This window comes from Schistocerca gregaria, chromosome X (genome assembly GCF_023897955.1).
Source record: "Schistocerca gregaria isolate iqSchGreg1 chromosome X, iqSchGreg1.2, whole genome shotgun sequence".
NCBI lineage: Eukaryota > Metazoa > Arthropoda > Insecta > Orthoptera > Acrididae > Schistocerca > Schistocerca gregaria.
The window spans coordinates 288545789-288562587 of NC_064931.1; the positions used below are offsets into that span (position 1 = coordinate 288545789).

The 16799-nt window shown below is 41.6% G+C and overlaps 1 protein-coding gene across 1 annotated transcript in view; it reads right to left on the reverse strand.

Annotated features, from left to right (window-relative positions):
• LOC126298734 (protein kinase C and casein kinase substrate in neurons protein 2-like) overlaps nucleotides 1-1146 on the reverse strand; it is a 41702-nt gene extending 40556 nt beyond the window's left edge. Inside the window, exon 1 of the mRNA XM_049990172.1 lies at nucleotides 761-1146. The gene's annotated coding sequence lies outside the window, so the exon portion shown is untranslated. The remainder of the gene's footprint in view (nucleotides 1-760) is intronic.
• Between the last annotated feature and the right edge of the window lie 15653 nt (nucleotides 1147-16799).

The following is a 16799-nucleotide window of genomic DNA, read 5'->3' on the forward strand; positions in this document are numbered from 1 at the left end:
CAGCTGAAAAATTTTACGAAATATGAGTACAAAACAATTAAGTGTTTCGCATGACGATATATCTGCAAATGCTGTCTTGGTTGAGTCGAGGGTATTTCACATTTGCATACTTCACAGTCTGAGACATGGTGCTCATGTTAAAAGCTTAAAATAAATGGACTTTATTTCCCTATGTTTCGTAACTACGTAAAGCAAACAAACCATTTGGCCACTAGATGAATATGTTGCAGCAGTGAAACCACTGAGGTCGCAGACAAAATGGTTCAAATGGCTCTGGGCACTATGGGACTTAACATCTGTGGTTATCAGTCCCCTAGAACTTAGAACTACTTAAACCTAACTAACCTAAGGACAACACACAACACCCAGCCATCACGAGGCAGAGAAAATCCCTGACCCGGCCGAGAATCGAACCCGGGAACCCGGGCGCAGAAAGCGAGAACGCTACCGCACGACCACGAAATGCGGGCAGGTCGCAGACAAACAAAACAACAACACTTTTTTATATGAAATTTTACGCTTATTGTTCCTCACTGGCCGACAAACTGAATGCTAATATTGGACTAGAACAGAAAAGACGAACCTGAGGCGACATCTACAACTTCAGTTAGTGACCAAAAGAAGTGTAACCAACATGAAAGCTATACTGTCGTTCTGCGAATGTGAACTTCAGGAAGTGAATTTTGATTGCAGCAGTAGACAGAAAACATAAATGGTAACGTGCTACTCAAGATAATAACATTTTGAGAAGAACACTCACCTTCGGGACGCAGAAGAGGAGGCTGTCGGCGAGCCCGTGCGGTTGCTACGTTATGACGTCCAACCCGGCAGAGAGCGCTGAGGTCGCAACTTTGTTAACGTCCACCCTGCTCGAGAGCGCTGGTAACACTGAGTCAGCTCACTGCGTTGCTAATGCGCACCCGAGCTGCGCAGCTCAACCGTCAACGCAGAAATGAGAGGGGCGTCGTCTAGCTCTGCATAAAACGCTAGCATTTCGTGAGAGTTTTCTGTTGATTTCATCACGACTATACACATGTTTTACAGAAAGTAACTGTCTGTTAAACAAGAATAGTAGTTTTCCAGAAAGAACACGAAGAAACTGCTTTTCTAAAAGTCAGTAACCTCTGCACAAACGTACATTTCTCTGATTTTACCGTCACGGGCTTTTCGTGAGGATGAATTAATTCGATGTTTAAGATGTTTAATTGTTCTTGGAATGTGCGTTAACGGAATTGCAACAGTAAACCTCTTCGTGATGCAATGCCAGGGCCATGCCCGTACCAATGCCTTTTCTTGAGGTTGGTCCCCGCCAAGTGCGCAGAAAGCGATAACAAAAAAAGGGGGAGAGAGAGAGAGAGAAAGAAAAAGACGATTTAATAATGAACTAGGACAGTAGGTGAGTTCACCTGCCAGGACAGCGAGAAGAAGCCTTTCTCTCTACCCGAAACTACAAATGCACGGTGTTGTCACAGTGTCAGGTCTTTCAAGTGGCATCATAAGGAAATGACTACGGTCGAACAGACGTCAGATGGGTATGTGTCAACAGTTCTAGGGACGGTTTAAGGCCCATGCGACACAAGCCACCGCCTGGGACGCCAAGCCGAAAGGAGCACCAGGGGTCACAAAGTATGACATCTGCATTCAGTGCGCATGACAATTAGTAGCGAAAACTGGCATGGCTGAATATCTACGAGGGAAAAAGAGTAAGAGTAGAGGCGCCAAATGACAAATCGCTTGTGTTGAAAAAAGTTCTCGAACGAACCCTGAACAGTACATTTGTTTCATACAGCTGCAGACCACGCAACTAGCTCATGTTCAACAATGGAATATTTGTTGCAACTTCGCTCCGATATTGTAGCATCTTAAGGGTTGGCGAGTGGGTACTGAAGCAAATAGGTATGCTGTTTGACCGAAGGTTTCCGACTTTTCCCGAATTCTGCCAACTGAGGGCTGTAGTGGCACTAATCGAACCAGCGTGCTTGAAATTATTTGGTGTAATAATAAGTGAAATTGGAAACAGAACTCACATATACCATACCACTCCATTTTACATTAATTTCCTGTTAGCAACGTCTTAAATGAGAGCTCTGTATCATATTTTGAAAAATATGCAGCAGATTTTGATGGTAAGTATAGACTAAATATCGATGCAGCTGAATTAGTTACCGAAACCGCGACTTTCAAATTCCAGTAGAAAGAGCTTATGAAGAGCACTGCCGCAGCTCCCCATTCGGATATTTTGAATTTTTTTCGGAGTATTGGTTACGACACCGAAATAGCTTGAGATGTTTATAAAATTGTCAGTGACTGGAATACTATTTCAACGTAGTTTCAGCAAATTAAAGATGATAAAAAAACTACTTAAGGTGGAGTATAGGTGAAGCAGATTGTCCAATTCAGCTACCTATTCGACAGAATACGACACAGCTACATTTCGTTTGACTGACATGCCAAGCTGATGAGTTTGCTTCGCTCGAAACAAGGAAATGGCATCTAAAATTATAATAAAAATATATTTTTGGAAAAATAATAGCTTCTCAACAAATATTTTATAGTTATTTATTATACAGCATCCTAAAATCATTGTGCAGTAGCTGACATAACTAACAATAATTATTATTATTATGTAGTATTCTGCCTAGTGGCAGGTCCATGTCTTCGTACGGAGAATTTCTGATTCCACTGTCCCTGTCTTTAGCTTCTTCATTCAGTCTGTTGTATCTCCTTCCATCTTTCATGTCGTCCAGATGTTGAATTCTTCTTCTTCCTCGTTCTGCGTTTCCTCTGAGTTTCCCTTCGATGACATCGTGTATGAGTCTCTTGTGTCTAAGTACATGTCCAATCCAGTTGGCCTTTCTCTGAAGAATTGTACGCAGAATACTTCTCTCCTACTCTTCGTAGTACATCGTCATTTTTTATGCGATCTATCCACTTGATCTTTCCCATTCTCCTGCAGCACCACATTTCAAAGCTCTCTAAGTATTTCTTCTCCTTCTTTCTCATGGTCCATGTCTCTGCTCCATACAGTGTAATGCTCCAGATGTAACACTTTATCAGTTTGTTCTTCAATGCCAAACTCAGCTTGCTGGTCAGCAGAGTCCTCTTCTTGTTGAAAGCAGCTTTGGCCACGGCGATTCTTGCTCGGATTTCGTTGGTGCAATGGGCATCCTTTGTGATAAAACTTCCCAGGTACTTGAAAGGATTCACATTTTCCAGTTCTCGATTGTCAGCAGGTATCTTCAAGTGTTTCTCACGTTTTGATATACGCATCACTTTTGATTTTTCGATGCTGATTTCCATGCCGTATTTTCTTCCCGTTTCCACCAAATTGTTCATCATGTGTTGCAGCTGTCTCTGATTTTTGGTGAGCACTACCAGGTCGTCTGCATACTTGATGGTGTTGGTGAGACGTCCTCCTACTCTGAAGTTTCCGCCTCCTTTCAGCGCTTCTCTCGCCAGTATTTCTCCATACAGGTTGAACACACTTGGCTACAGATAACATCCTTGCCTCACTCCCCTCCCTGTTTCCATACCGTTCGTTTCTCCATAGTTCAGTCGTACCTTTACCCTTTGTCCCAGGTATAAGAAATAGATTTTGTTTTACTTTCAATTTTTTTATAAAGTTTATACAAGTCATAATTTATTTACAATGACGATGCATTTAATTAGTTGTCTGGAATGTTTTTCGTCGTCTATTGTTGGTGAGGTCTTTAGTCTCCATGCTAGTCTATTCTGTACAAGCCTCATCATTTCTGTGTAACTACTGCAGCCGACATCAACTTGAAGCTGCTTACTTTATTCAAGCCTTGGTCTTCTTGTACAGTTTTTACCTCCTCCCCCAACGCTTCCTTCCATTACCAAACTGATAATTCCTTGATGTCTTCGTATGTGTCCTACCATATCTTTAGTCTAGTGGCGCCTAAATTTCTTTTTGCACCTTTCGATTTATTTATTAGCCTGCTTCCCATCTAATCTTTAGCATACTTCTATAGCACGACATTTCAAAACCTTCTCTTCTCTTCTTGTCAGAATTGCCTTTCATCCACGTTTCACTACCATACAAAGCAACGTTCCAGACTGATACCTTGAAAAAAGATTTCCTAACACTTAGGGTTATACTAAATGTTAACAAATTCCTTGTTTTCGGAGCAACTTTCCATGCTATTGCTAATCTGAATTTTATTTCTTCCGTACTTCGGCGATCATTAATTATTTTGCTGCCCAAATAACAAAATCATCTACTACTTTCAGTGTCTCATTTCACATCGGTAATCTGATTCCCTCACTATCGCCTGATTTACTATGGCTTCATTCCATTACCCTTGTTTTACTTTTATTGATGTTCATTTCATAATCGCTTTTCATGACACTATCCAATCTGTTCAACTTCTCTTCCAAGTATTTAGCTGTCTTTGGCAGAATTACAATGCAAATTGCAAAGTCTTATGTCTCATTCCTGAACTTCAATTCCATTTCAAAACTTCCCTTTGGTTCCCTTCTCAGCCTGCTCATTGTAAAAATTGGATAACCTCGGGGGTAGGCTACACCCTTGTCACACTCCCTTCTGACCGACCACTTCTCTTTCATTTACTTCGAGGCTTATAATTGCAGTGTGGTTTATCTAGAAGTTGTAAATAACATTTCGACCCCAGTAGCTTACTCCTGCAACTTTTAAAATTTGAAAGAGTGCAGTCCAGTCCCCATTGCCAAAAGATTTCTATAATCAACAAATGCTATAAACATAACTTGGGCTTTCTTCAGCCTATTCTCTAGGATACGTCGTAGAATCAGTATAGTCTTGAGCATTCGTCCGTAAATAATTGGTGTCAATATTTTAGAACCATGACTGATGGTTCGGTAGGACTTACAACTGTTAATACCTACGTTCTTTGGAATTAGAATTATTATATTCTTCCTGAAACGCGAGTGTATTTCACCTGCGTCATATATCTTGCGCACCGGGTGGAATAGGATTTTGAGAGAACGTCATTTAATCGTGGGGCCTTGTTTCTACTTAAGTCTTCCAGTACGCTGTCACATTCGTCTCATATTACCACGTCTCCCACCTATTCTTCGTCTACTTCCTCTTCGTTTTCTATAATGTAGGCTCCTAGTTAGTTTCTCTTGTAGAGACCCTAATCCTCCCACCCTTCAGCTTTTCCTTTTTTCCATAGCACTGGTTTGCTATCTGACCTCTTGACATTCCTACAGTTGCTGTGTCTATCTCTCGTCTACTTACGCATGCTTCTACAGGATTGCATTTGTCCACCATCCCTTCCTGCTTAATCGTTTTGCACCTATATCAATTTCATTTTTTAGATGTCTGTGTTCCCTTTCGTTTGCTAGATTTTTATATTTACTTCCTTCATCAGTTAGATTCAATATCTCCTTATATTCAGGGATTTCTACTAGGACTTGTCTATTTACCTATGTGATCCTCTGATGCCTTTACTATTTCACCTCTCAAAGCTATTCAATACTTTCCTTTCCCCACTTTCAGTCAAACGTTGCATACTGCTCATTATGAAACTCTCAACAACCTCTTATCCCATCTCCTTAATTTCCTACCTTTTTGCAAATTTTTCAGTTTTCATCTGCAGTTCATAATCAATAGATTACGGTCAGAGTCCATATGTGCCTCTATAAATGTCTTTCACCTTAAAATCTAGTTCCGAAATCTCTTTATTACCGTTCCACAATCATTATGAAACCTTCCAGTGTTCCTAGGTGTCTTCCACATACACAGTCTTCTTACATGATTCTTAAATCAAGTATTGGCGATGATTCAATCATACTCGTTGCAGAATTCTACAAGGTGGCTTCCTCTTTCATCCATTTGCCCCAGACTATTCAATACAGCAGCATGCCCCTGGTAAAATCAAGCCACGTCTGTAGATTCCCCATGTTTTCTTAGTACTAGCGCAGCAAGGACATGTTGGTTGACGTTACAAGACCAGATCAGTCAATCATCCAGCAACTACAGAAAACTCCTCTGCCCCTCTTCAGGAAGGGCGAATAGAGGGAAGATGAAAGAGAAAGGATGAGTTTGGTCGGTGGAGAAGGCTGTGGTATCAGGAGAGGAAGGCATGGGGAAAAATTGAGAGGGAAGAGAGAAGGTGAAGCCCTGATGTGGAGTAAAGCAGATTGGAATGAGTTATAGTTGGTAGGATGGATCAATGTAGCAGCGAATTTCATTTTCTGGAAGAGGGAGTCGGTTGAAGCTGCGATGGGATCTGATACGGAGTGTGTGTAGATATAAGGATCGTGAGATGTATTTGTAAAGGTGTGGCAGCAAACCATGATTTTTCATCAGAGGGGAAACGTCGGGGTTAGTGGAACAAAGTTTGCTGGTAGTGCAGGATAAGCGGCGGTTTTCCATGTGGTTAAGGAGGGGTGGATATTTGATGAGATGGCACATAATCAAATGGGATGGGGGCCGTGAGAACGATCACGGAAAGCAAGCCAGAATACATAAAGTTCGAGGATTTGGAAGCACTTAAAAAATTTAGGGAAGGCAGATAGCCATGCTACATTTGCATACGAAAAGATAGTTTGGATAAATGTTTTGTATGTGTGGAGGATAGTGGAGGGGTGTAATCCACAATTTCAGCAAACGGTTAGTAGATGAGGTGTCAATGTCAGTTTTTGTTCATGTGTTAATGTGAGGTACTTTAGTTTGTTAGTTAATTGAATAGAACGGTTGTAGATGTTGAGGTAAAAGTAATGGAGGACTGTGTGTGGCTCTTCTTACTATTATTGATAGGGTTTGGGAAGGGTTGATCTTCAGTAGCCTTTGGTTACACCAGGAGGTAAGCGGATTGAGGTAGATTTGGAGTGTTCTTTGGGGACAGTGTCAACAGATTTCGAATTAAGTCCAGGGTATTGGTTTAGGGACTGATGATCAGTAACTTTGTATGTATGTATTGAACTGGGGACCTAGAAACGACGGAGAGCTGTAGCCCTAAGTGGTACACAACCCCACAAGAGGCTACAGCAGTCCACTCACCCCACCTCCGCCCCACACCGAACACAGGATTATTGTGCGGTTCGGCCCAAGAAGACCTCCCCACCCACCTGGGATCGTCTCATTCCAGACTAGTGTACCCCTATGTTTGCGTGGTAGAGTAATTATGGTGTACGCGTACGTGGAAACAGTGTTTACGCAGCAATCGTCGACATAATGTAACTGTGGCGGAATAAGGAGAACCAGCCCGCATTCGCCGAGGCAGATGGAAAATCGACTTAAAAACCATTCACAGGCTGGCCGGCACACCGGACTTCATATTCTCAGAAAAAGCGCTTTTGGAAGACTAATCCAAAAAATTTTATAAATTTTAGGTTACTTGATTCTCTACAGGATACACTATGTTTGTATCTGCTCCATCTTCCATCAAATAATCCGTTTTTTCGTTGCCTTCTACACTGAAGAGCCAAAGATACTTGTTTACCTGCCTAATATTCAAGGTGCCCTCCGCCACACACCGCCAGGTGGCTTGCGGAGTAGGGATGTAACGTAGATGTAGACTATCTTGCATGGCCACTGCGAGCACGCAAAAGTACCGCAACACGACGTGGCATCTACTCGACCAATGTCTGAAGCAGTGCTGATGGGAACTGACACCATGAATCCTGCAAGGCTGTCCACAAATCCGTAAGAGTACGAGGGGGTGGAGATCTCTCTTAAACAGTGCGTTGCAAGGCATCCCAGATATTCTCAGTCATGTTGGTGTCTTAGGAGTTTGGTGGCCAGAAGAATGTTCCTGGAGCCACTCTGTAGCAATTCTTGACACGTGGAGTATCGCATTGTCGCGCTGGAATTGCCGTCAGAATGCACAATGGACATGAATGGATGCAGGTGATCACACAGGATGCTTACGTACGTTTCACCTGTCAGAGTCGTATATAGACGTATCATGGGTCCCACATCACTCCAGAGCATCCACCAGTTTGAACAGTCCCCTGCTGACATGCAGGGTCAATGAAGTCATGAGGTTGTCTCCATACCCGTACACGTCCATCCGCTCGATACAATTTCCAACGAGACTCGTCCGACCAGGCAACACGTTTCCACTCATCTCATCAACAGTCCAATTTCGGTGTTGACGGGCCAAGGCGACACGTAAGGCTTTGCGTGTGCAGTTGTCAAGGGTACACGTGTGGGATATCGGCTGCGAAAGCCCATATCGATGATGTTTCGTTGACACTTGTTGATGCCCCTGCATTTAAATCTGCAGTAGTTTGCAGAAGGGTTGCTCTTCTGTCACGTTGAACGATTCTCTTCTGGCATCGGTGGTCCCGTTCTTGCAGGATCTTTTTCTGGCCGCAGCGATGTCGGGGATTTGATGTTTAACAGGATCCCTTACATTTACGGTAGGTAAGGTGGTACAATTTTGATACAGGTACAATTCCGATCAACATAAGCTTTCACACCATTTTTCAGTCTCATAGTGTTGGTAGCACTAGCCTTTGTGTGGCGTTGTAGTGTAGGAGGTTTCTACAGCTCCTTCTGTCTTTTCCAAGAATACACCACTTTATGCTACGGAGATATAATTTTTTTCCTGTTGAGAGGTATGTGAAGCTACTTAGCCTAACGCGCTCTTATAAATTTTCTGGTTTCCACGCCCTTGCAAATTCAATATTAGTGAGCTTAAAAACTTGTTTTTCGTCCGGGCGTGACCTGAGGCACCTACACGGAAAGCCTCTGTGCCATGTGCTACCTTCTCTTGGTACAATTCACTACTATTTACTCGTGATTTCACTCACGCCAATAGTACATTTTCGATCAGAAAAATGGTACAATTTCGATACCCTAGTACAATTTCGACCAACGCAGTGTTTTAGTTTTGTTCGTCACGATTGGTTGCCACAGACATATTATACACAATTATTGCAGAGAAATTCTGTCTATTTATACATTTTCGTACACGATTTCTACAGCGACCTCTTATTTTCTAGATGCCACGAAAAAGAGCAGAAAAGAAAATTACGATAAATGGAGTCCAGCGGCATTAGATTCCTTTCAGGACTTAACTTGGTAAAGTGCAAATTAAAATGAAAATGCAAGCTGGATTAACTCCAACTAGTCCTACAGAAAACAGAATTCGTCATCCAACGGTACTCAGTTCTGAAATGGAAGATGCTTTGATCCAGAGATCTTAATTTCTAGAACAACGAGGATTGGGTTTGTCGCCACTCCAGTTAAGAAAAGCTGCATTTCGGTTAGCTGAGAAAAATAATTTGAAATATCCATGGAACTTAGAAAGTAATGTTGCTGGAATCGACTGGTTTAGAGCGTTTGTTAAGAAACACACTCACCTTAGCCTGAGAAAACCCTAGGGTCTTTCGCGAGCCAGAGCTGAAGGCTTAAATAAATCAGAAGTAAGTAAATATTTTCAGGATTTAGAAGAAATATTGAAGGAATATGCAGCCATACAAGCTTAGATGCTGTAGAATATTGTCGGGAAAAAGGAACAGAACTTTTGAGATTGCTTCCGCATAGTACTCATGTACTGCAACCATTAGACAGAACTTTCTTCAAGCCCCTAAAGGCTCAGTATCACAGAAATGCCACTGACTGGATTCATCGCAGTCCCAATGAAAGCATTTCAAAACAGCGATTCTGTACTATTTTCTGTGATGCCTGGAGCAAAACTGCGTCCGTTGGGTGCGCATTGAAAGCATTCCAATGTACAGGAATATTGTCCTTTTGCAAAAACATTGTTATTGAGGAGAAATTTGCACCTTCAACGTTATTCGAGACTCCTGCTCCTTCGATCTCCACCAGTCAAGGTACTAACAGCATTATGGGAGAAGAACGCTTATCTTCAAAAGATGTAACTAAAGAACACGGAAAATACGTAACGCCAGGATCCAGTAACATTCCTCAGCACGATTCTGTCAAGGACATTTTGCCAAGTCTAGAGAAAAAATTATCGTCTCAGAACAGGAAAACAAATACATCAGCTAGACTCACTTCAGATGAAAACCGGGAAAACCGCAGCAAGAGAAAACTTTTTCAGTAGGGCGCAAGGAAAGAAATGAACAAATGCAACAATAACAATGAAAAGAAATGTGCGTACGTGAGTAATGATGAAAGAAGTGTATCAACCTTCAAATCGCCAGCAAACAACGAGAATAATTGTGGATTTTGTTTATTGAATTATTATACTGCAGAATTAGCAGCTAAGGGTGACTGGATTCGCTGCCAAAATGCAATGTTTGGTACCACGAAGTATGCGTTGGTGCCCGAGAGGAAATTGCTTTTTATGTGGAAGATGCCTGTGATCAAAATTGTACCAGGAAGTGACCACAATTGTACCTAGTGCGGTATATTTTCGATCGATTTTTCTCAGTTCTGTAACCTCTTTTGTGTTTATACCAACATTTGTAATTGTCTAATATTTGTGTTACATATTCATTAAATCATTAAAGCTCCAAGAACAAGTGTCATAGTTAAAATTATTTCTTTTCTCGATATATTTCCACTTACAATAACATTTGTCCGAAATGATCGCAATTGTACCATCTTAACCTATACTCGTGAAATGGTCGTACGGGAAAATCGCCACTTTATCGTTACCTTGGAGATGCTGTGTTCCATTGCTCGTGCGCCGACTCGCGTAAATCATTTAAATCTTGGTAACTTGCCATTGCAGCAGCAGTAACCGATCTAACAACAGCACCAGACCCTTGTCTCATATAGGCATACTCTGTCTGTTTACATATCTGTGAATTTGACTACGCATATCATTACCAGTTTCTTTGCCGCTTCATTGTATGTTTGCACTGCAGATAACCAGAGTGAGTGCACTACAGCGAAACTACAATTTTGTTGTGAGCTGACAAACTATACTCCAGTCATATCATGATTGCCCATCTACTTCCTCCATATGTGCTCTGATTCCTTGTGGACTCCTATGACAATACTGGTGGTAGCCAGAAGGTACTCAATACTCGGAGCTCCAACTCACCCGCTGGTAAACCGGATCCGCCGACCAGATCCAAGTGAATATGCAAATGAGGGATGCAGCGATACACGTGGTACCTCGAAGAAGTCTTGCATATTCGTCACAACATATTATTGGGCATTTCTACAGCGGAAATGTCGCTTACGGAGTTCCTTGATGCACAGGGTGCTCACAATGATGGGTGCAATCATTGTAGGAAAGAGTGAAATCCTCTTCGTGCGGGAGCATTATATTTTACCATTCAGCAGGCCAGTGGTAGCTTCCATTTGCCCGCAATTGCCTGAACATGCTCACAATGGACAGTCCACTGCTCGTTCGTCACTGCATTCGACACCCTTCTATCCACTGCCTTCAAGCACACATCACTGTTGCAATAGCATGCCATGCGGTAGCAGAAACATTACGGTATAATAGCTATATTTCCCAAGCCCTGTTTACTCGGTCAAAATTAAACTCACTCGCAAGGTGATATTGCACCCATTACTGTTGAAGAGGCATACTGACACTTCTTTTCACAGTCTTCTTCCTTAAATTTGTCTTCAGTGATGAGCTAAAAGTAACTCTGATCCTTGTGTTCACACCAGTGAGGGAGCTGCCAGGCCTATTTGTGGATTTATCTTAATCTTTGTCGCTTATTACTGCTACGTCATTCTACATATTCCACAAGTTAGGATTTGGTTAGGACCATAACTCACCATTGTCTGTGTAGCTAAGGTTATATGAGCATTGTTATTTTTCATGCCTTACCCTGATTTTCGCCGTTTTGTTCATTTATAACTGTCAGTGTTCATTAAAAGTATGATTTTTCCTTTGTAACCATAATCAACAGCTCTTCTCGTGTTTCCCACCTTATTGCCGGCGTACCCAGAAAGAGCCACTCCCACACTTCCTCTACACTGTTGACATGCGTAAACCACCTCCTGCGGTCCACCTCCTCTGGTGCACTAATGACCCTGCTTTCCTAGCCATCTACTCTGCCCGCCATAAATTTCTATGTCCTCTTCGTCTGTATTTCAGCCTTTTCACTCCCACGTACGGGCAGATCTATCCCTCTAAAATACATGCCACAGTTATAGGACGAACAGCCTGCAGCTTACACGTACAGGTCTTTTATCTGCTCATTTACGACAGTCCCATCCAGTAAACACAAATACCTCTATCACGCAACTGGCAACTAACAAGAAACTCCTTCTATTAACCAATAATCCAGAGATACCACAGTATACTAAAGCTACTAAATTTATTAACGGTGTCAACTTGAGTATTGCACCCCTCCACAATCCTCTACAACCAAAATAGCTTGTCCTGACCTTTTCTCTCCACTAGTAGTATTTCCTGAATATTCGCTCTACCAAAATTCTGTCACTCCATCCAAATCCTTAAAAGCAAAAGGACGCTGTCTTGACTTACACATCTGTTTGTCCCACTCATAAGGACCTTTTACCATCTCATCAAATTCCTACCCCTCCTTGTCTACGTTAAACAATTCCTTATATCCTCAAACCCAATTCCAACAACACAATTTTTTTTCTTCAGATTAACAGTCACGATATGTTGCCCTGCCTATACTGACACACTTCAGTAACCCTGTTCTATACATGATCTGTACTCTCCCTCAACGAAAAGTCTACTTATTTCCTCTCCAAGATACTAAATCCAAGCCAGTCTCTCCTATCTGCTCCAATTTCCCCCTCCCTATCGTTCCTAACTTTAGGGCTCCCCATCCGTCTCCATTTGCTCCTGTTCCTTTCCTCCTTATACCATGGCCAGGCCCTACCCATCTCCCCTATTCATCTTCACATTACAAGCCACCTTACCCGTTTGCCTACATCCACATGTACGCGATACATAATCTCTAATCTTCCCTCTCCATTTCTGTTCTTTCCCAGAGCAGGCACTTCCGTTTCACTACATGTACAATGCTGTTTTTTAAGAACTTCCCTCTTTCTGCGCCGCATTTTTCTTTCAAAAACCCAAAATACGCCAACAGATATTTAAAATGCTTTAAATATAAATCAACTTTTAATAATCCAAAATCCCATGCAAATAAATCCTTTTTTTTAAATATTCTACTTTAAAACCACGTGAGTCAATGACTGGCTGTTTATGTCATTCATAGCCCAAGAACCGACGAGGTGGTACTAGGAGGATGAAACAACAATAACAATAAAACATAAAAAAAACTGTTTACACCTACACACACTCAGCAAAATTTCAGATTAACTTTAACGACCTCCCCCAAAATTTACACGTCCTGAAGATTTTTTCACAGAGACTGTTCCTTCTCCATCAAAAGGCTCTTCTCGTCCCCACTATCTTACTTTCCTATTCAACAGCTTAGCTTAGAGTCATCAACTTTTACATACCACATCCTTTAACCTACACTCACCGACAAAAACTCACACCACCTTCAGGTCACCCTATCCTCAAAATCAACAACCCCGCTTCCCATTCATCTTTACATCCACATAACCACAAAACCATGCATCACCATCACTACTAAAAACACCAAATAGTGAGTGGAAGATATCACTGTATGTTATCATCAACAAACGTGGCCATTTATCTTTCTAAAGTATTGAAAAAAGATCATGTGTTTTTAACTTATGAATAACATATAACTTTAATATATTTTTAATGTTTGCAATCACTTTCACATACTTTAAATATCTTTGATTTAAGAATAAAAGGGGAGGGGAGTGTTACCGCTGTCATGTTACCTCCTGCTCATGTGCCGCAAGTCGAATTAAATAACAATAAAGGAAGGAAGACAATACTGAAAAATGGCGAGAAAACTAAAGGCAATGATGTCGCCAAAACCCCAGAGCCACAATAAACAATAATTAAAAAAGTGCAGCCGAATTTTGGCTGATGGATACCAAAGCATTCGCAAAATCAGACGAGAAGACTTTCGTCCTACTCGACGAGAGCCTTAGTATTGTGCTCGTAATAAAACATGGCATGTCGAGGTCTTACCACCTACTTAACAGCGTTGTAACTATCGCAAGTAGCGAACGGCCACCAGATTAGCTGTTTCTCGATTGGGAAACAATGGAAGGCGATAGGCGAAGTGGAAGCTGGCTGAGAGAATAGATGCACGACCTTCATCCAGCTTGTTACACGACGGAGGACGATGACGGAAAATAAAGCGGAAACTATAAGGCCTCCTGGATCGGAAATCGTCAGAAAACTACTCTTGACATTACTTCGAAAAATAAAGACGTTTTATCTGGTGCATAAAGTTTCCGCAAATGTTGTAGCTCTGGTTACTTTAGAGTGGGTTTTCGTGAGAGTGTAATAGGAATGAAACTTGACCTCGTGCAATAAGCGAGGCATTATGCATTTATTCAGGTATCAAGAATTTATACAGTCAAATAAAGATAAACATTAAGTAATTAAATTAAATTACAATGCTATTAAGTTTGCAAAGAAGTTTGTTTTTATTGAAATGGTGATCAGTTTCGGACTTAAGTCCATTATCTAGCCATTCACATAAGACTTACCTTAAACACCATAATGTGTGTACGCAGGCCACATTGCTTATATGAGTGGCTAAGTGCAAGGTACTATTTGCATACGACAGTGCCGTGCTGGGAGTTTTTCTGTACGCAGCACTGGACTGTCGTATGCAATTAATACCTTGCACTTAGCCACTCATATAAGCAATGTGGAATGCGTACACACATTATGGTGTTTAAGGTAAGTCTTATGTGAATGGCTGCGTTCACATATTATGGTGCTATGGCAGGACTTATGCGGATGGCTTAACAATGGCCCAATGTCCGAAACTGGTACCCATTTAAATTAAAACAAACTTCTTAGCAACTTTGACGGTTTTGTGATTTCATTGAATCATATGCCTATTGCCATGCATCATACAGAAAGTGAGTAAATTAAGTACTTAAATTTACTAACCAATTGCATGCAGTTTCCATTTACAACAGGAAAGCTAGGCAAGGTTCATCTAAATGACCGAGCGAGTTGCCACAGCGTTCAGGGTCCTATAACCACAGTTCAGAGAAGAATTCAGAACTCCATTTGGGCAAAGATATTTAGTTTTTCCGTGGAAAGAAATGGTTCAAATGGCTCTGAGAACTATGGCACTTAACTTCTGAGGTCATCAGTCCCCTAGAACTTAGAACTACTTAAACCTAACTAACCTAAGAACATCACAAACATCCACGCCCGAAGCAGTATTCGAACCTGCGATCGTAGCGGTCGCGTGGTTCCAAACTGTAGCGCCTAGAACCGCTCGGCCACCCTGGCCGGCTTTTCCGTGGAGTTTCCTAAATCATGACTCCCAGATAGTTCTTCAAAAGTCCACAGCCGATTTTCGACCTCACCGTAGTCTAATCCAAACATGTCTCCTGACTATAGTCACCTCGTCGTCGACGGTACGTTAAACCCCAATATTTTATTCTTTATTCGTTTTCCAAACCCTTACTTTCCTAAACAGGTCACCTATAATTTAAATTCACGACGATGCAAAGGCTTGAATGTATTGACTACAAAAAATCTTATGTCTCGTAAACTTCTCTGGTCTCAGCGTCACTGCCTCCTAAAGTCAAGGTTATTGTGTCGCAAACAATTCTTTATCGCCCAGCGCTACAGAACCCAGTGCTGTAAATCGGTGCTGGTGAAGCGTTTGCAAGGTATCTTAGTGCCGCAAATCAGCACTGGTTCACTCTCTCTGAATTCACCATTCGTAGGAATGAGAAACGCACTCATAGTAAATTCCCAGTAATTGTTACCAACCCATAAAAAATAAAGGACCTCAGTGCAAATAACTGTAATTACGAAGAACAACTGGTATATACGTTTCTTGATATGAGATCTCTTACCATAAAGTGCGTAATTAGTGTCCTCTACAAACCCCCAAAAATAGGCAGGACGGCCAATTACGAAACTGCCCTGCCAATTCTCGACTCACCAGACGATTACATAATTTTTCGCAGTGACACCAGCACAAATTTTCCGTTCAATAGTCCCTCCTCTGTTAAATTCAAGCGTATGCTTTATTCTTCAAATGTGATGGTATTTCAGCTGGCACCTACCAGTCGTACAGACAAGATTCGTAGCCAGATTAATATATTCGAGACTAAATAAAGTAACAGGGTTATTCGTACCCATCAGATATCCACACGTGGGATATTTGCCCACGATATAATTCTCATGTTGCATTAGATACAATTCTCAAGGAAAAAACCGTAACTAAATACACATAGAGAGTGTACGCACTTCATTGTGTATGAATGTGAGCCCCACGCACTAAAGATAGCGTAGGAGACGACATACGCTTCAGTCCTTGGCATAAATGACAAATTAGGAGCATATAGATTTACTAAAGCGCTTATTCGACAGTAAAACAATTATAGTATACAGAGAAGTTGCAGCATTAGAAAATTGTAGCGAAATGCAGGAAGACCTGCAGCGGATAGGCACTTGGTGCAGGGAGAGGTAACTGACACTTAACATAGACAAATGTAATGTATTGCGAATACATAGAAAGAAGGATCATTTATTGTATTATTATATGATAGCGGAACAAACACTGGTAGCAGTTACTTCTGTATAATATGTAGGAGTATGCGTGCGGAACGATTTGAAGTGGAATGATCATATGAAATAAATTGTTGGTAAGGCGGGTACCAGGTTGAGATTCATTGGGAGAGTCCTTAGAAAATGTAGTCCATCAACAAAGGAGGTGGCTTACAAAACACTCGTTCGACCTATACTTGAGTATTGCTCATCAGTGTGGGATCCGTACCTTATCGGGTTGACGGAGGAGATAGAGAAGATCCAAAGAAGAGCTTCGCGTTTCGTCACAGGGTT